This window comes from Palaemon carinicauda, chromosome 25, assembly GCF_036898095.1.
Source record: "Palaemon carinicauda isolate YSFRI2023 chromosome 25, ASM3689809v2, whole genome shotgun sequence".
In the NCBI taxonomy this organism is placed as follows: Eukaryota; Metazoa; Arthropoda; class Malacostraca; order Decapoda; family Palaemonidae; genus Palaemon; species Palaemon carinicauda.
Genome location: NC_090749.1, coordinates 96,001,063 through 96,025,824, shown reverse-complemented (window position 1 = coordinate 96,025,824; position 24,762 = coordinate 96,001,063). Strand labels below are relative to the sequence as shown.

The following is a 24,762-nucleotide window of genomic DNA, read 5'->3' as shown; positions in this document are numbered from 1 at the left end:
GCTGAAGAGGAGCAGTTGCTCAGTAAGACAGTGGATGAGCCTCACAGGGACCCTCTCATCACTGGCCCTGTTTGTCGAGCTAGGGAGACTCCACCTCCGCCCTCTTCAATTCCATCTTGCAGCTCATTGGGACAAGGGTTCGACTCTCGAAGCAGTCTCTATCCCAATCACCCAAGAGATGAAGACCACTCTCCTGTGGTGGAAGCACAACCTCCTTCTCAGGGAGGGTCTATCGTTGGCCATTCAGACCCCCAATCTTCATCTCTTCTCAGATGCATCGGACTCGGGCTGGGGTGCAACCTTGGACGGACGGGAATGCTCGGGAACGTGGAACGAGGAACAAGGATTACTCCACATCAACTGCAAGGAGCTGCTAGCAGTTCATCTAGCCCTGTTGAACTTCAAGTCCCTCCTGCTAGGCAAAGTGGTGGAGGTGAACTCAGACAATACCACAGCCTTGGCTTACATCTCCAAGCAAGGAGGGACCCATTCGAGGAGCCTATACGAGATCGCAAGGGACCTCCTCATTTGGTCAAGAGGTCTAAACCTCACTCTGGTCACGAGGTTCATTCAGGGCGATATGAACGTCTCAGCAGATCGCCTAAGCAGAAGGAATCAGGTCATTCCCACGGAATGGACCCTCCACAAGAGTGTGTGCAACAGACTTTGGACCTTGTGGGGTCAACCTACCATAGATCTGTTTGCCACCTCAATAACCAAGAGACTTCCGCTGTACTGTTCCCCTGTTCCAGACCCTGCAGCAGTTCATGTGGATGCTTTTCTACTGAACTGGTCCCATCTCGACCTGTACGCATTCCCACCGTTCAAGATAATAAACAAAGTTCTGCAGAAATTCATCTCGCACGAAGGGACACGGCTGACGCTGGTTGCTCCCCTTTGGCCTGCAAGAGAATGGTTCACAGAGGTACTTCAATGGCTAGTCGACATCCCCAGGACTCTACCTCTAAGAGTGGACCTTCTACGTCAACCTCACGTAGACAGGTTGCACCCAAACCTCCACGCTCTTCGGCTGACTGCCTTCAGACTGTCGAAAGATTCGCTAGAGCTAGAGGCTTTTCGAAGGAGGCAGCCAGTGCGATTGCCAGAGCAAGAAGGGTTTCCTCTCGTAGAGTCTACCAGTCTAAGTGGGAGGTCTTCCGAAGCTGGTGTAGAGCCAATTCAATATCCTCTACCAATACCTCTGTGACCCAAATAGCTGACTTCCTTCTACATCTTAGGAATGAGAGATCCCTTTCAGCCCCTACGATTAAAGGATATAGGAGCATGTTGGCTTCAGTTCTCCGCCACAGAGGTTTGGACCTGTCTTCCAACAAGGACCTTCAAGACATTCTTAAGTCTTTTGAGACGTCTAAAGAACGCCGTCTTTCCACTCCAGGCTGGAATCTAGACGTAGTCTTAAGGTTCCTTATGTCATCTAGGTTCGAACCTCTCCAGTCAGCTTCCTTCAAGGACCTTACCCTCAAGACTCTTTTTCTCGTCTGCCTTGCAACAGCTAAGAGAGTCAGTGAGGTTCATGCCTTCAGCAAGAACATTGGTTTCACAACCGAATCTGCAACAGGTTCTTTTCAGCTTGGATTCCTAGCAAAGAACGAACTTCCTTCACGTCCTTGGCCTAGATCGTTCGAAATACCTAGCCTCTCCAACATGGTAGGTAACGAACTAGAGAGAGTTCTTTGCCCTGTCAGAGCTCTCAAATATTATCTTAAGAGGTCTAAACCTATTCGAGGACAGTCAGAAGCTTTATGGTGTGCCATCAAGAAACCTTCGAGGCCCATGTCCAAGAATGGGGTTTCGTATTATATAAGGCTTCTGATCAGAGAAGCACACTCTCACTTAAAGGAGGAAGACCTTGCATTGCTGAAGGTAAGGACCCACGAAGTAAGAGCCGTAGCTACTTCGATGGCCTTTAATAAAAACCGTTCTCTGCAGAGCATAATGGATGCAACCTATTGGAGGAGCAAGTCAGTGTTTGCATCATTTCATCTTAAAGATGTCCAGTCTCTTTACGAGAACTGCTACACCCTGGGACCATTCGTAGCAGCGAGTGCAGTAGTAGGTGAGGGCTCAGCCACTACATTCCCTTAATCCCATAACCTTTTTTAACCTTTCTCTTGAATGCTTTTATTGTTGTTTTTATGGTTGTTACGGTAGGCTAAGAAGCCTTCCGCATCCTTTTGATTTGGCGGGTGGTCTATTCATTCTTGAGAAGCGCCTGGGTTAAAGGTTTGGTAGAGGTCCTTTAGTAGGGGTTGCAACCCCGTGTACTTTGGCACCTTTGGGTTGATTCAGCCTCCAAGAGGAACGCTGCGCTCAGTAAGGAAGACAAACTTTAAAAAAGAGGCAGAGTAACGGTTCAATTCGACTTCCTTACCAGGTACTTATTATTTCATTGTTATTTGAGATAACTGTTATATGAAATATGGGATACTTAGCTATCCTTTAATCTTGTACACTGGTTTTCACCCACCTCCCTGGGTGTGAATCAGCTACATGATTATCGGGTAAGTTTAATATTGAAAAATGTTATTTTTATTAGTAAAATAAATTTTTGAATATACTTACCCGATAATCATGATTTAATCGACCCTCCCTTCCTCCCCAGAGAGAACCAGTGGACCGAGGAATAATTGAGGAGGTGTCAACAAGAAGTACTTGAGTACCTGGCCACAGGTGGCGCTGGTAAGTACACCCCCTTCTAGTATTGTGATAGCTGGCGTATCCCTCCATAGAATTCTGTCGGGCAACGGAGTTGACAGCTACATGATTATCGGGTTTGTATATTCAAAAATTTATTTTTCTAATAAAAATAACATATTTCTTCCTCAACGGAATTGTCTCTCCTCATGCAGAGAATCAAGCTTAACATGCCTTCAGTTGGAGACTTAGGTTAGATTACCTCCTTGGAACACCTTATGAACTGCTACGTCAAGCCTCCAATTGCGAGTTGACACTTGAGACAGTTTTCCTTCTTGCTCTTTCCTTGGCAAAGAAGGTCAGCGTATTGCATGGTCTTTCTTATGACATTGCCTATTTAAGGCGATGGGGGCAGGTAACACTTGTCATCATCCCTGAGTTTGTAGCTAAGTCTCAGCGGCTAGCTGTGGCGGATTCTAGGTTCGGGGGCTTCCCATGGCATAACCAATGATCCTGATTAGCTGTTACTGTGTCCTGTGTGAGTGCTGAGGTGCTATCTCAAGTGCACATCTGGAGCTCGCCCACACATCAAACGTTTGTTTGTAAGCAGAGTCAAGAGGAGTGTCACCAAGAGTACGATCTTTGCTTGGATTTGAATCCTGACTCCTCAACAGGATTGTAGACCCAGAGCTCATGACGTTAGGTTGTAAGCACATCCCAAGCATTCAAAAGAGACTTTTCTGTGGTGCAGGTCCTACAGGCAGGTGTATGGCGATGTCAGACCACCTTTACCGTCCACTACCTGCAAGACGTAACTCACCGGCACCAAGATGTGCTCTCCCTGGGTCCTGTGGTGGCCGCTCAGCTCTTTTACAGGATAAGAAACAGTCAATCGTGGGCAGATGTTACCTGGCGTTAGTCTGAGTTGAATGGATAGAATGACTGGCCTTTTTACTTCCCTCATCTTCCCCTCTCTTGGGGCACAGCATCTGGAGGACTGTGCAAGCTGGTCTACCTCCAGTTCCAGTTAAAACCATTTCCCTTGTGTGGTTTGAAATATGTGATATATTTTGTTATGTTCCCATTCTCCCTGCGAGAGGCAGTGAGGCAATGTCTAGGTTTAACCCTGAAGAAGTGTGTCGCTCATTATTCTTACTTGATCAAGTCACAATGTTTAGTTACCACTTGCTCACCACGATTGCCCAGGCTGTCAACTCTCCTGCTTATCTGTTTGAGAGTTCACGAGGTGTCAGGGTACAGTACTTCTTTTACACTCCAACAAGCTCAGAACTGTACACCAGGTCAAGCTCCCAGCCAGTTTTGTTAGGACTTCCACCCACTTAAGGGTGAGTCACCATAGTAGAGAGCAAAATGGTTTGTATTGTGTTTTGGAACAAATGACAAATTTTATGAATAGTACTTACCTGGCAGATAGATATATATATATATATATATATATATATATATATATATATATATATATATATATATATATATATATATATAGCTGATTATCTCTAAATCGGCAGAATTTTTCAAAACGAGGCAACCGCCTTGTGGTGGTTGGGAGGTAGGTGGTAACACCCGTCACAGGGTGGTCCAAGGAATCATTCCCGTGTCCAAGACTTCAGTTCATCTCTGCCAGCTGGATCGAAAACATCGTCGGTCCACCATTGAAAGTTTTTCTAATCATTTTCCCTTCTTCGCTTTTTTGGACTTCGTTTGGTGAAGTACACTGATTTAGGGTTTTGGCAATCATGTTTTATTATTATTATTTACTTTGTTTATCATGAGTGATAACTTAATTTTCGTGTTTGTGCGAGTGATGTATGCAAAGTGAGGTTACCGAAAGTGTCGGTTGATCCTCACAGTTTGTATGCAGATATGCAGAAGTTTTGTTTGTACACTATATTTTAGGTGCAAAGTTTTTAATCCTGATGACGGAAATACGTTTCGGCAACTCTATGACGTCACAGTCGTGTGACGCAATCTTCATGTATGTCTTGTAAATTCTCTTTATTTGTTTTATGTAAAGAATGGGAAGAATTCCACTTATTTAAGTTTTTTAACTTTTAATGTATATTTTTAAAGAAATATTTGTCCATTTGGTATTCGTTCTTTAAATCGATCAATCTAATTTCATAATTGAATAGAACTAGCGTATGGTTAATTTACGCTGTTAGTTCTCGTTACTTTCGGTGCAGTCCCAACATGCCTTGGTAGCGTTCTTTTCGATATGGGAATTAAAGTGTTGGCTATTATTCTCCAACAACAACTATATGGGAATTCTAGTTTTAGTAGAATTTTCATTTATATGTTCCTATTGTTTACATTTATATATATAGATACGTTATTGCTATATCTGTTCTTTTTATCATTATAACTCGCTTGTATTTGAAAACCCTTTGAATCAATTGTGGATTACAGTACATTTGTTTTCCCTTTTTTCTGTTCATTTTAATCTTTAACGTATAACTTTCCGGGCGTTTGTATGTAACTACCGGGTAGGTATTTATGACATTTACTTTTACCGGTGGTTATATGTAACTACCGGGTGAGTGTGTTCAACATCTATTTTTAATCTCAACTCTTGCCTGGTGGTTTTTTTTTCTTTTTGTGACCGCCGGGTAAGTATGTTTGAAAGTTTATTTTATTATGGAAATGTCAGTTTAATATTTTATAAAAATATTCTGCTACAGTTTATATAGCAAGTGCTAGAGACGATTTTGCTTTCTCATTCAAGCCCGTGGCAGAAGAATAAGTTCTCTCTCAACGGGCAGGACTAATTATGGTTTTTTGTGTAAGAGTTTAATAGTGCAAGTTTTCAGTGCTAAATTAGGCATTGGATTCTTTCAGCACAGGGACGTTGTTTTCCTAGCCTTAGACCTCTTCCAAGCTCCCCGGCCCATGGGAGAAGGAACGTCGATCGGCGAAAGGAAACGAGAGGCGTTAGCTCACGAGCAAACGCCCTCGCGAGCGTTCCTGTTAACGTTCCCAAGAATGCTCGCCCTTGCCATGGGAAAGCGAAGAGCGTTGAACGTTAAGTTTCTTACACTGCTTTTAGAGTTTTGCATTGCATCACTTTTGATTTTAATGGCAATACTTTAAGTCATAGATATTCGCTGCTAATATCAATGCTTACTAACCATCATTGACTCGGTTTTTGTCCCAGAGCGCCAGTCGACCTAATGAACCCTCTGGTTGGAACCGAACGCGCCGAGCGGCATAATGAATATCATTTTGCCTTAACGCTCGGTGCTAAGTCTTTCAAGACAGGACGAATGCAGCCTTGTCTTTCAGGGCAAATGCAGCCTCGTCTTTCGGGGCGAATGCAGCCTCGTCTTTCGGGGCGAATGTAGCCTCGTCTTTCGGGGCGAATGCAGCCTCGTCTTTCGGGGCGAATGTAGCCTCGTCTTTCGGGGCGAATGCTGCCTCGTCTTTCGGGGCGAATGCAGCCTCGTCTTTCGGGGCGAATGCTGCCTCGTCTTTCGGGGCGAATGCAGCCTCGTCTTTCGGGGCGAATGCTGCCTCGTCTTTCGGGGCGAATGCTGCCTCGTCTTTCGGGGCGAATGCAGCCTCGTCTTTCGGGGCGAATGCTGCCTCGTCTTTCGGGGCGAATGCTGCCTCGTCTTTCGGGGCGAATGCTGCCTCGTCTTTCGGGGCGAATGCAGCCTCGTCTTTCGGGGCGAATGCAGCCTCGTCTTTCGGGGCGAATGCTGCCTCGTCTTTCGGGGCGAATGCAGCCTCGTCTTTCGGGGCGAATGCAGCCTCGTCTTTCGGGACGAATGCAGCCTCGTCTTTCGGGGCGAATGCAGCCTCGTCTTTCGGGGCGAATGCAGCCTCGTCTTTCAGGACGAATGCAGCCTCGTCGTTCGGGGCGAATGCAGCCTCGTCTTTCAGGGCGAATGCAGCCTCGTCTTTCAGGGCGAATGCAGCCTCGTCTTTCGGGACGAATGCTGCCTCGTCTTTCGGGGCGAATGCAGCCTCGTCTTTCGGGACGAGTGCAGCCTCGTCTTATGGGGCGAGTGCAGCCTCGTCTTTCGGGGCGAGTGCAGCCTCGTCTTTCGGGTCGAGTGCAGCCTCGTCTTTCGGGTCGAGTGCAGCCTCGTCTTTCGGGGCGAGGGCAGCCTCGTCTTTCGGGACGTGGGCAGCCTCGTCTTTCGGGACGAGGGCAGCCTCGTCTTTCATTGTTCTTTCAGGGCGACGCCACGTCTTATAAGATCTTTGTCAAGGATGACTTTAGTGATCACTTTTCTCCTGTTGAATTGTTTGAGGTTAACAGAAGGAGAGGATCCTAAGTTCTGTTGCTCCATGTTCCCCACCCTCTGAGTTTTCACGTGGTCATTAATGGAGCTTCAAGAATATATTAATTTTTGTTTCTTAAAACAGAAACCTTTGATGACTAACAACAGTAAGAGCCAGAATTTGCTACTTCTGGTCCGTGTTTTTACTGGGATGGATGCGAAATCTTTTTCCTACTGAATCCTCCTTTGTTTGTTACTCCGATAAGACTTTTCTGCCTAACCGAATTTGCAACTTCAATGTCTCTCTTTATGCCTTCGTTCAGAAGTCAAAGTCCTCCATGGAGACATCAAAATCTTTGGAGAAGAGGGGAGCAGACCTTTGGTCAGTACTTCTTCTGAAGGAGGATTACTGTTTCCTTTTATAGGGAAACCTCCTTTAGTTTTTAGCTACAACGATTCTCTCTCCCAGTTCTAGAGAGGAGTCTTAAGTGGCAGGCTATGCAATCAGACTTTATCTGAGGTTTGTTTACAAGGAAGAACGGGTGTAGAATGGGTCAGTTTCGGGCGTGTGTTTTGGTCTCAGCTCCACCCCTCTCATGTTCACGTAACTTTTGCTTTATGTAGCGGAATACTGTACTGCTCTCTGGAATAATCAGAGCGTCCCTGTATCTGGATTTTTAGATAACGTTGAGCCTATCGAATAATTAGGTCTTCCTGTCAACAAGAAGAGTCTCTTCTGACACCAGGACGCTCAGCACCTTGTCTTTTAGAACGTTCAGCGTCTCGCTCTGTTAACCTCTCGGCTCCACGTCTTACAGGCTCCACGTCTTACAGGACTTTTGGCACCACGTCTTACAGGACTATCGGCGTCACGTCTTACAGGACGATCGGCGCCTCGTCTTTCAGGAAGTTCTAGCATGAGGCATGACTTTGAACATGAGAATCTAGGACTTCGTGATGACACTAGTCGAATCGTGTGTCGAGATCAAGGACGCCTTCGTTCTGATTTCTTGGATCTAGAAAGGAGGTTTGTTCTAGGGCAAGAAACATCGGGGCAAACATGCTCAGCAGGAAGAGACTTGTTTTTCCCTCAGAATGGTCTCTCAACCCACAAGTCTGTCAGTCTCTGGATGTTGTGGGGCAGACCTGTAACAGACCTTTTTGCCCCCAACTGGAAGAAGAGGATCCCCTACTGTTGCTCCCTAGTCCCGGACGAGGAAGCTGTAGCAGGGGACTCCTTCCTGATGGATTGGACGGGGGTGGACATGTTTGCATTGCCCCCGTTCGAGATTATCAATCTGGTCTTCAGGAAATTCGCTCTCCTCGATTCGGGGCGAATGATCCTAGCGGCTCCATTCTGGCCTGCAAGGGAATGGTTTTCGGAAGTGATGGGCATGTTGATGGACTTCCCAAGAAGACTTCGGCAAGTCCAGATCTTCTCAAACAGCCCCACTTCGAGAGGTATCATCTTACCCCCCTTGCTCTCAACTGACTTCCTTCAGACTGACTAGAAGCTTGTCAGATCTCGAGGCTTTTTGGCACAAGCGACGAAATCTTTCGCCAGAGCAAGGAGGATCTCTTCACAAAGAGTCTACCGATCTAGGTGGGAGACCTTTAGAGCTTGGTGCAGGCGGCACAAGTTTCCTCATCCACTACCTTTCTGAGCCCGATTGCAGACTTCTTCTTGTACCTCAGACAGGATGTTAAGCTGGCTGTATCTACCATCAGTGGATACAGCAGTATGCTCTCCGCCGTCTTTAGGCATAGAGGTCTAGAGTTGTCCCAAAATCAAGGTTTGCAGGACCTCATTGGGTCTTTTCAGACGACGTAATAGGTACTCTTAAACCTGGCTGTGGTGTTTAAGTTTCTGTGCTCCAAGAAATTTGAACCTATCTCGCTAGCCTCTCTTCGGGTTGTAGCAAAGAAAACCCTCTCCCTTTTGACTCTAGCGAATGCCAAGAGGTCAGCGAAGTCCAGGCGATTGGGAAGAGGGTGAACTTCAATTAGGGTAGGGCAGTTTGTGGCTTAAGGTTCATCTTTCTCGTAAAGAGCGAGAACCCTTCGTAACCCTGTCCTACGACGTTTGATGTCATTAACCTCACGAACCTAGTGGGTCGAGAGAAGGAAAGACTCCTCTGCCCAGTTAGGTCCCTCAAAGTTTTTTTTTTTTTTTGGCTCACACTATGAACGTGAGCTGTGCATCCAACTTGTTATGGTGTTCAGTGAAAGGTCCGCCAAAAACCCCTGTCTAAGTATGCTTTTTCCTGAGGGAGAAAATTAGGGAAGCCCACCTCTTATGTGAGGAGGAACACTTCGCCCTGTTGAAATTACGGGCTCACGAAGTGAGAGCCATTGCTACCTCTCTGGCATATCAGGAATATATGTTTGTTAGGCTATTCATGGATGCTATTTTCTGGAGGAGCAACTCTGTCTTTGCTTCTCATTAACTTAGAGAGGTGAGAGTAGACTTTGCCAAGTGCTATTCCTTGGGCCCATACATAGCTGCGGTTTCTGTATTAGGCAAAGGAGTTTATAACCCCACTCAACCTTGGTTTATATGCATGTATGAGGGTTTGTGTTTTTATGATGGTCTGTGGACTTCGTCTTGTGGTGCGGTTCCCTCAGTCTAGATAGATAGTTTATGTCTATGTTGCAGGGTTAGGTGGTTAGTTTGAGTAAGGTTGCAGTTTTATTATATGGGGCGAAGGTAGTTTCTGAAGTCTAGTCAAGTTGTTGGTCTTATCCCTTTGACAGACTCGATTGAGTTTTTTGCAGCTTTGCAGGCTTACTCCTGGATAAACTCTTCTAAGGGAAAGCCACAGGCTTACTCCTGGATAAACTTTCCTAAAGGAAAGCCACTCTAAAGGCTGTACCTTTGAATCAGCTACCTTAGCAGGCAAGGAATCAAGGTGTTTTTATCTCCTACAACTCTTTTGTTGTTTCCCCAACGATGTTTACTGTCTGTTTCCCTCCTCCAAATGTGTGAATCAGCTATATATATATAACTGCCAGGTAAGTACTATTCATAAAAATGGAGTTTTTATGATAAAACAAAGTTTTATGAATACTTACCTGGCAGTTATATATATATTCTAAGGCCCACCCACCTCCCCTCAGGAGCCAGGTCGGGCATAGATGAACTGAAGTCTTGGACACGGGAATGATTCCTTGGACCACCCTGTGACGGGTGTTACCACCTACCTCCCAACCACCACAAGGCGGTTGCCTCGTTTTGAAAAATTCTGCCGATTTAGAGATAATCAGCTATATATATATAACTGCCAGGTAAGTATTCATAAAACTTTGTTTTATCATAAAAACTCCATTTTGGAAGTAATTTGTATTTTCCTAACTATACAAACCTTGAACTCGTTACTCTTACGTGTCCCTCCGTAACCTATCCACCAAGAAATCCCACCAACAATCAAAAGGGATGTACTACACTGGGTGAGTTTCTGAGCAAGGTGGCTGTTCTACCCCCTCCCTTGCTTACTAGCAGAGGGTCATTGATGCCTCACGTTAAAGTTTATGGCTAGATTCCAGCTTCCCTGGAAACATATATTTACACAAGGGGAACGGACTGAGGACACTTTGCGAAAACGCACTATCGCAGAAAAAACACAAGTCCGTACACTGGGAACACGTGGGAACACAACGCGCCAAAGGATCGAAAGATTTAAGCGAGAGAGTGAGATGCTTCGGATCTCACGACCAAGGACTTAATGATGTCCTGACCCGGGAAAAGCAGTGACCTGCCCTAATCCGGGCCGAAGGAATTATCCTGGCGGCGGGGGTAGAAACTATCGGGAGCGAGATAGGGGGGGGTAGCGCGGGAAATCTTGGTCGAGTTTGAGAGAGGATCAAGGACCCTCCGAATAGGTAATTCTCGGTAAGTATGTTAGGAAAAATAAAAATTACTTAAAATTTTTCATTTATATTAAAGAGCTCAGGTTTGTATAGTTATGAAAAATACAAATTACTTCCAAATTTGTCATATATCCATTTGTAAGACTTGTGAAATTGCTCTGAGACACTGTATTTAACTAACTCTGTATGCTAACTTGGTCAGTTTATATACCCAGTTAGATAGTACTCCCGCATTCTATCAACCTTTACAATACTCTGACATTACTGTTTTATAAATCATAAAGTATGTAGTTTTGGCCTTACAGTCATTATGACTGTAACTGACTTCTGATAATTTCAATTCATAATATACTTATTAACCCTTTTACCCCCGAAGGACGTACTGGTACGTTTCACAAAACTCATCCCTTTACCCCCATGGACGTACCGGTACGTCCTTGCAAAAAAATGCTATTTAAATTTTTTTTTGCCTATTTTTGATCATTTTATGAGAAACTTCAGGCATTTTCCAAGAGAATGAGACCAACCTGACCTCTCTATGACAAAAATTAAGGCTGTTAGAAACAATTTAAATAAAATATACTGCAAAATGTGCTTGAAAAAAAAATAACCCCATGGGGATTAAGGGTTGGAAATTTCCAAATAGCCTGGGGGTAAAAGGGTTAACACACTATACAAATCACTACTAGTCAATGATTCATACATACACTATAACATATTATTACACCCTTTGCCGACATTAACTAATTTATATCATGAAATATCTCACTAAATGTTATATTATATTAAGCATCTACACGTCTTGTCAAGACCTTCATTAATCGGTCATCCAAACTGATTGTACTTTTACATCAAGTTGAATTCTAATGTCAAACTACAAATAAGTTCTCAAGCAATGTGATATCCTAAAGTAATTTTCATTTGTAAACCAAGAACATCTTAAAAGTAAATTTGTTCCTGCACGGATATAAAACCCTCTTCCTTTATAGGAGTGTTTTCAGCATAACTGAAACGCAGCTGTTAATTATAACATGGGGTCAGTTGTTACTGGCAGGTGTCAATTGTTACTGGCGGATGGCAGGGAAGCCCCCCACACCCCCTTCCAGGACAGAGTAGCTGCTTTGTTTTCAGCCTCCAGAGAGTATAGGCACACTGTACTGTACTCCCAGCACTGTCAGTTGACTTTTAATTTTTTTTCCTTTAGGTAATTGTTGGCAGTTCTTTGTATGTGAGGGTATTACCTCTCGAGTGGGAAGGAGTGTTTACTACCACCCTTCTTCGCTACAGAAATATCTTTTGACAGTGCTGTCTCTTCATCAAGTTCCAAGGATCTCTTTCCTCAGAGTGCTGTCGCCGTCTGCCTGGAATATAAGCCACTTCGGGCTCGCCTTTGTCTTGTCACATACTGCCAGTCGTGGTGGAAAGGCTCTGCCCTTCTTTTCCCATTTATGGACGAAGAAATCCCAGAAGATCAATCGGTAGACAAAGAGTATGTGTGACTCCTACCGCTCATCTCCCTTTGGAAGATACAGTGCTGCCTCAGGAGTCCCCGTGCTTCCCTTCACAGAAGAATAAGACAATCATGAGAGACAATGTTACAATATAGAGGAAACCTGAGAGCACTCCTTTGTCTTATCATAAATTACCCTTCTTTTCCATTTTATGGACAGAGAAGTCCTAAAGATGGACTGATAGGAGTTGCATTTATGTGACTTCTACTGTTTCTTCCCTGGTTGGAGAGACAGTGTTAACTCTGCATGCATACACTCCTTACAGTAGCACGCGTCCCTCACCTGCTTGCACCCGTCAATACCACAAGTCATTGTCTTTGCGTGCATCCGATTCAACTGTTTGTGTGTGCAAGACCATGAGTCCTCTCCTGTTCCTGCATGTGCTTCTATTGGACCACGACCTCATCTGTTCTCATGTATTCCTATGGTTGCATTCTCTCGTGTGCATGCATGCACTCTTTCAGGAGGAAATGTAGATCATCATCTCAATCAGTGGCTTCTATGGGAGCATGCCATCTCAAGTTCGGTTGCCCACAAGTTCTCTCCTGTGAGCACAGCCAGGAGCACTCCCCTACAAGAGCATACCCTCAACTGTTCCTACAAGCTCTCATGTTCTCACGCTTACGAATTCTCTTGTGTATGTGCGTTAAATCACTCTCTTATAGAAGTGAGCCTTCACATGTTCGTGTGTGCCTACAAGTTCTTTACTGATGCTCCTTGTTGAGGTGCCAAGAGAACTACACTTACGATCTTTTCTTGTGTCGGTCCCGCCTTCAGAGGTACCATCACTTAGTGGAGTCACTTGCACTTCACAGATGGAGAATATCCAGCGTCTCCTTCAAGCAAAAGGCTTATCGCAAGGCACTGCACAGATGTCTGGATATTATGGCTGCAAAGGTCCTTTGCAGTAGTCCCATCATTCACCTATCCCTCATGAAGTCAAGCCTGCAATCAAAAGTGAGGGATCTCACTGGGTGTTTTCAAGACCTCACATAAAAGTTTATGGCTAGATTCCAGCTCTCGCCAAAACATATATCCATAGTAAATTACTTCTAAATTTGTCATTTTAAATATTTAACTTAGCCGGTGAATATATAATAGCTGCTGCTCCAGCGGCTCGACAGAAAACACACACAAAAACTCGCGAGCGATCGCTATGAAGGTTGCGGGTGTGCCCACCAGCGCCAACTATCGGCCAGATACCGCATATACATGTAAACAGACCCAATTTTTTTTTTTTTTTTTTTTTTTTTTTTTCTCTCTGTCGGCCTTAACGACAAGACGTATCAATACTCGCTGTATAACCTGGAGTTTTATCAACATATTTGGTGAAGTACTTCCTTTTGGTTTGAGCTTTCGCAGTGCAGGTGTTTTATCTTCAACTTAAATCTTGAACTCGTTTTTGGATAGATTTAATTTTTGATGACTTTGGATTGTTTTTTGGACTTTCTTTGACTTTTAGATGGCCGACCCTTCCCTTAGTACGGAAGTGTGTTTTAGGCTTTTAGCAATTATCTTATCACGTTATAAATTAATTATAGATTTTCCTCTATATATTTTATATCTCAACCGCCTTTATTAGGCCTCTTCGATTAGCTTTCCATTTATAATAAACATCAAGATAAATTTTAATGATTTGTTTATATGCGACCTTTCCTGAGAGTAGGCGGTCCTAACTTGGAAACCGAAGTTAAACAACGTTGAGCCCTTTCAATCGTAAATAACTTTTACAGAGCAAATGATTTAAAACTTATTAAATTAATATTTTTTAGTAGATATTCTGTGAAAGATTTTCTTTGAATAGTCTTCGTACTGTTTCAAAGATGAACTAACGTTTAGTTTATTTATGCTACGCAGTTTGCGCTCTATCGTTACGATAGAGAGAGAGAGTATCACGGTTTCACTTTGCAGAAAGAGTAAATCGATTCTGACGTTTTGTTCATTCTTCTTTCAAAGCTTAAATGTTTTAAATACTATTTTAAAGGAACTTTTTAATTGAAAAACCTTTCAGTTTTTTCCTTTGGTCAAATAACCTGTTTATTGACGAAAGGTAAGTGGGCTCTTCTCTTCGGTGCGAAATCAAGAGAGAGAGAGACGGAGAGAGAGAGAGGAGAGAGAACGTTTCGATCTTTATTCTCGTCCCAAGCGAGTAACGTTGTTCTCGAGTTACTCTCGTCCCTAGTCTCTGTACGGGGAGAAAGGATAAAACGTTTTTAGTTTTTATTCTCGTCCCAAGGCACTGTACGGTGAGAGATTGAAAACGTAGTTTTGAATGAACTAGTGTTTAGTCTCCTTCCCAGCCACTGATCTTTTTATCTTAAAATATGTTTACTGTTTTTTGCTTGTATTAATGTGCTTACATTATACGACTGATTTCGCAATTATAACCTTTTGATGAGGGTAGAATTGCGTGCTTCAGGTAGAAATCAGTTTTTATTCATACCTAATGTGAATTGTTAAAAAATTCGATTTCAGTGAAATAAGTGCAAAACAGAAAATCGTAGTGATAAAGTGATAATTGCGCAAAGTGTTATCAGTGTTGCGACCGAGGGTTCGTCTGTTCGTGCCTGTCGTTCGCCTAGTCTGAGACCTCTTGCAAGCTCCCAAGCCCAGGGGAGAAGTAATGTCGTACGACTTATGGGTTCGAGAGGACTTGATCAGCGAACAGACGTTCCCTCTATGGTTTCAGGCGTGTCTCATCAACACCGCCCCTACCATAAGACGAGCGAGACGTTTTTCTCCTCGTCATCCGAAGGCTTTTCGCATAAGAAACCGTGGAACAAGGTTTCGAGGCCCTTTAAGCGAAAGTCAGTCCTTTCAGGACAGGTCCAGCATCCTGGTTTTAACTATTAGGACAGCTCTGACCCTATGCAGTCATCGGAAGACTGCTCGCCGCCTAAACAAAAGCGTAACACAGGCTCCGAGAGTCTTTTTGTAGGCAAGGTTTTGCAGTCACAGACGTTACCCTCGTCTCTTACCGCAACCATTCCCGTTGATCCTAAATGGGTTGTACGGCAAGACATGCAGAATAAGCTTGCCTCTATTATGGAGGACTATTCTGCTGAGCAGGTTCACGATGATCCTCGCCGCTTAGCTGATCGAGATCCTGGCCGTCAGCCGCCCAAACGAACCTTTGCCCGTCCTGTTGACGTTGACGTTACAAAGTCACGTCAGTCACGTTTTGTAGAGCCTCACTCGATGCAGTCCTGTGTTGACTTTCAGCCGCTTGTGGACGTTCAGCCGCTGCCGCATGCTCTTGTTGACGTTCAGGACGTTCGCCAACCAGCGAAGTTGACTTGTTTTGACGTTGAGCGTCAAGCACCGCAGTCAAGAGTTGTTTTGACTGCTCAGTCTAGGCAGTCAAGGCAGTCTCGAGTTGACGTCGAGCGTCCTCCCGCACCTGTTGGTTGTTGCTGGTCAGTCCTTTAAGCAGTTACATGACATAGCGTCCTTGACTGCTACTGTTGCTCCTTTGCGTGTGGACTCTGCTTGTCAAGCATTGCCACCACGGCAGGTCTCTCCCTTGCTTGAGACTCGGCTATTGTCGGACAAGGTTCCTTCAGATGAGGAAGTTGCTGTTCCCCCTCCTACTGATATTCCCTTGAGGACTCTGTCAGACGGAGAGGAGCCTAAAGCTGCTCAGCCCTCTATGGACTTTAAATAAATCATGCTGATTTTTAAGGATCTTTGTCCGGATCTTTTTGTAACTGCTGCTCCTCGTTCGCCTAAACGTCAGAGTTTACACTAGGCCTAGCTACTTCGAAGCCGTTGTTTTATAAGCTAGTGCTCTCTCGCTCTTCTAAGAGAGCTTTACGTTTGCTAGGCGACTGGTTTATCACCAGGAGGAGTTTGGGGGAGACAGCCTTTGCTTTCCCTACTTTTAAGCTGGCTTATAGAGCGAGAGTCTGATATGACACGGGAGAAGTTCTCGGCTTGGGAGTTCCTGCCTCTGCCCAGATAGACTTCTCAAACCTCATAGACTCTCCCTGGCGCCTGGCCATGAGACGCTCCAAGATTTTATGGTCGACTTCAGAGCTAGACCATCTCCTGTTAGGAGTTTTTTCGAGCGTTTGAAGTTTTGCTGTACAATTATGTCATGCATAAACAAGGCTTTCAGGGATGGCTCCAATGATCTGACAGCCACGTTCTCTGCAGGAACAAGTCCCTCAGGGATGGCTCCAATGATCTGGCAGCCACGTTCACTGCAGGAGTACGTAAGAGGCAAGTGCGCTCAATGTGTTCATTGTCAAGACAAACTTCACGATGAAGTCTACCAGGCTGTCTTGACAGCATTAATGGAAGGCGACTGGATGGTCTATCTCGACCTTCAGGAGGCATACTTCCACATTCCTATACACCCGGATTCCCAACCGTTTCTGAGGTTTGTTTACAGGAATGTGGGGTACCAGTTTCGAGCCCTGTGCTTTGGCCTCAGTCCTGCTCCTCTCGTGTTTACGAGGCTCATGAGGAATGTGGCAAAATCCCTCCATCTATCGGGGATCCGAGCCTCCCTGTACTTGGACGACTGGCCTCTCAGAGCATCGTCCAGTCTTCGCTGTCTGCAGGATCTACATTGGACGTTGAGTCTGGCCAGGGAGTTGGGACTTTTGGTCAACCTAAAAGTCCCAACTGATCCCATCCCAGATTATTCTATATTTGGGGATGGAGATTCGCAGTCCAGTTTTTTTCGGGCTTTTCCGTCTGCCACCGAATAGAACAAGCCCTGCTCGAAGTCCAACTAATGCTGAAAAGAACACGTTTGTTCAGTCAGGAGTTGGAACAGTCTCGTAGGGACTCTCTCATCCCTGGAGCAGTTTGTCTCGCTAGGGAGACTACACCTTCTTCCTCTCCGGTTCCATCTAGCCTCTCACTGGAACTAGGACAAGACGTTAGAGACGATATCATTCCCAGTCTCCGAACCAGTAAAGGCATGCCTGAAATGGTGGGACAGCAATATCAGTCTGAGAGAGGGACTATCCCTAGCAGTCAAGAACCCAAACCACGTGTTGTTCTCAGACGCGTCGGATTTGGGTTGGGGTGCGACCCTGGACGGTCGGGAATGCTCGGGTCTGTGGACCTCAAGTCAGAAGAGCATGCACATCAACGGCAAGGAGCTATTAGCAGTCCACTTGGCCTTGATGATATTCGAAAGCTTCTTCGAAACTAAGTGGTAGAGGTCAACTCAGACAACACCACAGCTTTGGCGTACATCTCCAAGCAAGGAGGCACACACTCCTTCACGCTGCTCGAGATCGCAAGGGACCTTCTCTTATGGTCAAGAAATCGAGGCATCTCCCTGTTGACGAGATTCATCCAGGGGGACTTGAACGTCTTGGCAGACTGTCTCAGTCGGAGGGGTCAGGTGATACCCACGGAATGGACCCTCCACAAGGACGTGGGCAAGAGTCTTTGGGCTACTTGGGGTCAACCCACCATAGACCTCTTTGCCTCCTCGTTGACCAAAAGGTTACCAATCTATTGCTCTCCAGTCCTAGATACAGAAGCAATCCACTTAGACGCGTTTCTACTGGATTGGTCTCTTCTGGACTTATATGCATTCCCACCATTCAAGATAGTCAACAAGGTACTGCAGAAGTTCGCCTCTCACGAAGGGACAAGGTTGACGTTGGTTGCTACCCTCTGGCCCGCGAGAGAGTGGTTCACCGAGGTACTTCAATGGCTGGTAGACTTTCCAAGAAGTCTTCCTCTAAGGGTAGATCTGTTACGTCAGCCCCACGTAAAGAATGTCCATCAAAGCCTCCCCGCTCTTCGTCTGACTTCCTTCAGACTATCGAAAGACTCTCAAGAGCTCGAGGCTTTTCGAAGGAGGCAGCCAGTGCGATTGCAAGAGCGAGGAGAGCTTCTACCTTTAGAGTATACCAGTCGAAGTGGGAAGTCTTTCGAGACTGGTGCAAGTCAGCATCTGTGTCCTCGTCCAGTACCTCTGTAGCCCAAATCGCAGATTTTCTTTTACATCTGAGAAAGGTTCGCTCCCTTTCAGCTCCCACGATTAAGGGCTACAGGAGCATGTTGGCTTCGGTCTTTCGACATAGAGGCTTAGATCTTTCCAACAATAAAGATCTCCAAGATCTCCTTAAGTCTTTCGAGACCTCTAAGGAACGTCGTTTGGCAACTCCTGGATGGAACTTAGACGTGGTCCTAAGGTTCCTCATGTCAGACAGGTTTGAGCCATTACATTCAGCCTCCCTGAAGGATCTCACCCTCAAGACACTTTTCCTAGTGTGCTTGGCTTCGGCTAAAAGGGTCAGTGAACTTCATGCCTTCAGTAAAAACATCGGCTTTTCTACAGAAAAAGCCACTTGTTCACTTCAACTTGGTTTCCTGGCCAAAAATGAACTGCCTTCTCGTCCTTGGTCTAAATCTTTTGATATTCCTTGCTTATCAGAGATCGTAGGCAACGAACTGGAAAGAGTATTATGTCCTGTTAGAGCTCTTAAGTTCTATTTAGCTCGTACTAAGTCATTACGAGGTAAATCTGAGGCATTATGGTGCTCAGTTAAGAAACCATCATTGCCTATGTCAAAGAATGCTTTGTCATATTTTATCAGATTTTTAATACGAGAAGCTCATTCTCACTTGAATGAGAAAGACTGATGTTTGCTTAAGGTTAAGACGCACGAAGTTAGAGCTATAGCAACCTCCGTGGCCTTCAAGCAAAATAAATCTCTGCAAAGTATTATGGACGCGACTTTTTGGAGAAGCAAGTCAGTGTTCGCGTCATTTTACTTAAAAGATGTCCAGACTCTTTACGAGGACTGCTACACACTGGGTCCATTCGTTGCAGCGAGTGCAGTAGTGGGTGAGGGTTCTACCACTACATTACCCTAATTCCAATATCCTTTTTAATCTGTCTCTTGAAATGTTTTTAATATTGTTTTTTTGGGCTGTACGGAAGGCTAAGAAGCCTTTCGCATCCTGGTTGATTTGGCGGGTGGACAAAGTCATTTCTTGAGAGCGCCCAGATTACGGGTTTGATGAGGTCCTGTTGTATGGGTTACAGCCCTTAATACTTCAGCTCCTGGGAATCTTTCAGCATCCTAAGAGGATCGCTGGGCTTCGTGAGGAAGACAGACTAATAAGGCAGAGTAATCGTCTAAGTCAACTTCCTTACCAGGTACCTTTATATATTTGGGTTTTGTTATGATATAACTGTCAAAAACTCTAAGCATATACGCTGTAAACTTAATTAACTCTGGTCTCTACCCACCACCATGGGTGTGAATCAGCTATTATATATTCACCGGCTAAGTTAAATATTTAAAAATGATATTTTAATTATAAAATAAATTTTTGAATATACTTACCCGGTGAATATATAAATTGAAGGCCCCCCCTTCCTCCCCGATAGAGACCCAGCGGGATGAGAAAAATTGGGTCTGTTTACATGTATATGCGGTATCTGGCCGATAGTTGGCGCTGGTGGGCACACCCGCAACCTTCATAGCGATCGCTCGCGAGTTTTTGTGTGTGTTTTCTGTCGAGCCGCTGGAGCAGCAGCTATTATATATTCACCGGGTAAGTATATTCAAAAATTTATTTTATAATTAAAATATCATTTTTCTTGAACCAGGTAATCACACTGAAGGGCTTAAACATTTCCTTCTTATGGAAACTGTCTATTGTACGTTCATTAAGAACTTGGAGTAGTCTTGTCAATCTCTAGATCTCGGGACCCCGGCGTGTGGTGTCACCTGAGTTCTCAAATCTCATATGCATACCCCATGCGAGTCTTTGACTCCCTGCTAGCCTTGGTATCAGTGAAGCAAGTTGAAAAGCTGCATCTCGTATGTCACAAGTCATTCAGTGATTTTATCTATCCCTCATTGTTGTTCCTGAGTCTGTCGTTAAGACCCAGAATCTAGCGGTCAGTGATACTGTACCAGGTTTGAGTCTTTAACCATCTCTTCTCTCCAAGAAATACCTCAAGAGGAATCGGAGCTTTAGGCCTGAGCACCGAAAACTCCTGCCGAACCAAGAGAAAGTTATTCAGTGGAACACTGTTTCATTCTAATTATATGAGACCATCAGATGTGTGTATCCTTCAACCAATGACAGGATGGAAAGGTCATCTCTGGCAAGGGCTCACGATATCAGGAAATTTCAGGAAGAACCTGTAGGTAGCATATGTCTGAAATTGTCAGACAACTTTCACCTTCCACTACATACGGGAATACACCCACAAGTTTCTCATGGAACAAAAAGCGTCTTGTCTTAGATGGCAGTTTCAACATGAGCTTAGAATGAAAGGCAGAATGACTGGCTCTCTACTCTTTTCTCTTTCCCCTCTTTTTGTGATGTAGCAATCGTGGCCTTTATGAACCGGACTTGATGCTGGTAAGCTACATAACCAATAGATCTTTATGTACAGACAAAAATTGATGTTAAGAATCTCTTCCATTCTTCCAAAATGTATACAAATCCATTTCTCATGATGGGTATACATTCGGACAACATATACACAAAGATATGAGATCCGTGATCATTTACCATTTTCTTTGGTATGATCTTTTATATAACTTCTATTTTTTCTCTCCCTGTTGGAGAGACAATGTTATCTTTGAGTGCATGCACTCCGTACAGTAGCATGAGTTCCTCACCTGCTGTTATCTCCATTGCTCAGACCATTTAGGAAATTGACAGGAGTCATCACCTTCACCCTACACTAGGAACTAATCACAAATTTTTAAAGTAATAAAAATCATCGACCTTCAATAAGAGTATGACTTCAGCAATACTGCAATGGGCGTTTAAATTCTTTTTACAAGGTACAAGTAGTTATAGTTGCTAGCGGGTGAAGGGTAGGCCCGCTATTTGCCAGGTACTGTAGAGTAACATTTACTATTTACTTTGACTTTAGCAGTTTAGTGCACACGTACTGTACTGTTCTGCTGCTTTTATTCTGGCCGATTTAATCTTTTGCTTTTTCCCTCATATAAAATAAATGATTTGGCAGATTGTCGTGTTCAAGGGATATTTTAAGAAGAGGTCAAAGATATGAACTATTCCTGATCACTGTAAATGCAAGACAGTTTTCTGTGTTACTTAGCATTATCCTACATACTTGTTCCTGTTGGGCAGAATGTTTGTTAATGTTCTATCCCTCATGTGTGTCTCCTTACAACATTGTCAACATAAACCTAAGGATGTTGTTTTTCATTAGAAATCAGAGGTGCTCCATCGAAGGAAGAGTTCTGCTGTTGCTGAGGATGAAGGGGAGGGCCACTGCCTTTCTTCTGTCCTTCAGTGTCTTCTGATCCAGAGAGGTGCAAAGGACTTGTGCTGTTGTGGTCTCTTTCCCTGTCAGTGTCGTCATTGATCTGCACGGCTCCGTAGAAGATGAAACCTGGTTCTCCCATCGCCTCTTCCTCTATTTATGGAGACTTTGCTGCAACTTCGAGGAGAAGAACGAGTAGATGATGTCACTAAAGAAGTACTGGAAGAGTGGTTGGTGGAAGTTGCATTTGTGGTACTCCCACATTGTCACCTTCTTTGTGAGGGGTATGTATCCATCCCCGAATAGAGGTATCTGCTTGCGGTGCAGGTGGTTGCACATCAGCTACCTGTCCTGGACAACCTACTGTTTCTCTCTCTCTCTATGGCAGTGCAAGACGCAGTGCGTGCCAAGAACTTTTCTTGCATTGGCAACTAATATTGACACATACTGCTGTCTATCTATGCGCTGTCTCATTGCAGGATAGGTTTCTGCCAAGAAATTATTCCTTTGGGAAGAAGTATTGGCTCTTCCTGCTCCTGCTGGTACCAAGCTACTTTACAAGCAGCCCTTCCACTATCCTGGACGGTCGACTAATTTCTCTCTCTCTCTCTCTCTCTCTCTCTCTCTCTCTCTCTCTCTCTCTCTCTCTCTCTCTCTCTCTCTCTCTCTCTCTCTCTCTCTCTCTCTCTCTCATATTTGGTGTAGAGAGAAGTGCTGCATACTGAAGAAGTGCTAGGTTTTGTACCAAGTTTAATACAGGACGTGCAGGAAATAATTCCACAGCAGATAGAGCTATTTCCATGCAAACCTCTATCTTGTACGCAGTTCAGTGCTCTCAGTTGTACCTGGTAGGGACGTAGCCTAACAACTGCACCATCTTCATGGCCAGGTTGTTAGGAGGTTGACAGGAGTACATTGGTTTAGGTCTCAGGTTTGTATAATTGGAAAAAATATAAATTTGATAATGTGTTGTATTTTTCAAAAACAGATAAACCCATAAAACTTCAGCCAATTATTGTTTAGCAGAAAGTCATTTCTATTGAGTGACCAGAAGCTTTTAATTTCAAATCGATATGAATAAGTCTTAACATGAATGTAATATTCAGGATTAAATGTCTACAATCTGTGTAATGGTTTGTTTCTCTTCTAGGTAATGAGTGGCAGCTGTTGTCAGGAATTAGTGGTATGACTTCTTTATCCAGCAAAGATACCCAAAAGAAACACCATCCCAAGATATCCCTGAGACTATTTTAGAAATCCCACTGGGCAAATTCAGTGAGTAGCATTGTAAGTTTGTGTAGATAACTGATTGTTGTTTTTAGACAAATATAAACCTTCTGTTCTTTACTATGGATATATATTTTTGAGCGAGCTGGAATCTAGCCCTAAAATTTAATGCAAGGTGTCAATGACTCTCCTCTAGGTATGGGGTTAGCAGTGGGGTAGACAGACCACCCCGCTCGCACACTCACACTGTGAGATCACCCACTTTTGTTTCTGGCTTGATTGAGTCTAGACAGGCTGTCGCTCTCTTACATTAACTCCTTTACTGATTGTAAACCTTATAAAATTTTTCTTTTTAAGTGTGCTTAGTCTTCAGGACTGCAGGTTTGTCTTGGCGTATGAGGCCGCTCTTGCACCATATTTATGCCGTCAATGGAGGTGTTGCCCTGCGTGCAGACGGCACTCCTCCACAGACTTCTCCTTGTGCTTTGAGTGGTCATCCTCCCATTGGGAACAGTAAGGTAGGCGAAGGAAGAAGTCTTTTCAAAGGGATTCTTCTCCCTTGGGTTCATCCTAGAATCCTCGAGGTCGAAGAAGTCCTGACTGCTTTCTCCTGTGCCTCATACTCTCTACTCTCCCTCTCTACCCCCGGAGTCTACCTCTGTCGACACCTTGCTTCAGTTGTAGACTTCTTTGGAGCTTTCAGGTTCCCCCACTAAGGAATAGCTTCTGGAGCTGTTGGAGCTTGGGGAACACCAGGAGTGCACAGCTGACCTTCCTCACGGAGCTGCTGTTGGCCTCGTGCCCCTTGCTGATTCTTACTCTGCAATTTCTTGCCCATCTGAGGAATTGTTGGTTGATTCTCTTTGTAGCTCCAGCCTAGCGCACTCACCTTACTCTAGCTTTTCAGAGGGTCATTATGATTTTAGCTGCTGACTCCCCATAGTTAAAGTCACTTCTCACCGTGCCCCCAGGTACAACGAGTCTATGCAAGTCTCATGAGGGCAAAGTCCTCCAGTATTTCACCTTGGACATCTGCCCCTTTGGTGGTTAGCGCTGATTTGGTCTGACAAACATGGGTGCTGGCAGCAAATGTCCTCAGTCAAGCTCTGCTCATCTCCATCTGAGCGCGTATCTAACCCTGGTTGCTTGCAAGGCAACTCTTACTCTTGTGAATGTTTGCACGCCAGTTCATGAGGCTCCAGCTCATAAACAAATAGACCTAAGTCTGGGCACAGATGTGTGCTCTCCGTTGCCCGTGTGCCAAGCTCACTTGTGTGAAGCTTGTCCTGACGTTTCTGTTCCTGAAGGTGGTTCGTTTCCTTCTGCAGTGTGCGCAGGATGAGCTGTTCTTTTGCCGGAAGAATAGTAGTCTTGAGACCGATACACCTACAGACAATCTCCATCAAAGGCTCTTTCGGCTGTCTCCTCATTTGTGAGGGATGAGGCCTAGTTCTAAGAGCTCATCAAAACTGTAAAGCAGACTATAATTGGCCCTGTTCCAGTCCGATCACCGGGGAAACTTATGCAACACAATCACAAATCCCCTCTCAGTATCATGTTCTTCAGGGAGTTCCAGTCCACCTTCAGACCGCAGGCATAGGAGCACTGGCACTGTGTGCCCCATCTCATCTTCTAGTCTTTGTCCTTCCTTCACCGCCGGGTCACTCGTCTAGGTAATGCCGGTACCTGGACTCGAATGTTGCCCAAGAGAAGCCTGATCCCTTGTGGGAAAAACTTGGTATTATCTCTGTTAAAGTGGAGAAGGCAGAGACGAGATACTTACCCCGGGTGACACCTTTCACCCGAGAACCAGCAGAGGGTCTAGATCTCCAAGGAAAGTTTCGTTTACAGACAACTATCGACTATCAGTAGTCGATACCAAATCAGCTGTTCCGCCCTTAGAGCCTGTTGTTGCTTCCGTTGAGGCTCTGAAGGTTTCGCAACCAGCAGTGGTTCCTCGGAAGGAGGCCTTTAGTCTCCTAGCTTTCTTCTATTTGAAGCCTTAGGTCCGGATAGATTCAAA

The 24,762-nt window shown here is 44.7% G+C and overlaps 1 protein-coding gene across 3 annotated transcripts in view; it reads left to right on the top strand.

The window, feature by feature from the left end:
- The window catches only part of LOC137618723 (zinc finger protein 665-like), a 78,909-nt gene that overhangs the window by 32,169 nt on the left and 21,978 nt on the right, over window positions 1-24,762 (top strand). For 2 of the 3 annotated variants that reach the window (XM_068348889.1, XM_068348888.1), the window contains exon 3: window positions 22,663-22,787. The gene's annotated coding sequence lies outside the window, so the exon portion shown is untranslated. Of the gene's footprint in view, window positions 1-22,662; window positions 22,800-24,762 lie in introns of all 3 variants that reach the window. The other variant, XM_068348890.1, reaches the window with a different exon arrangement.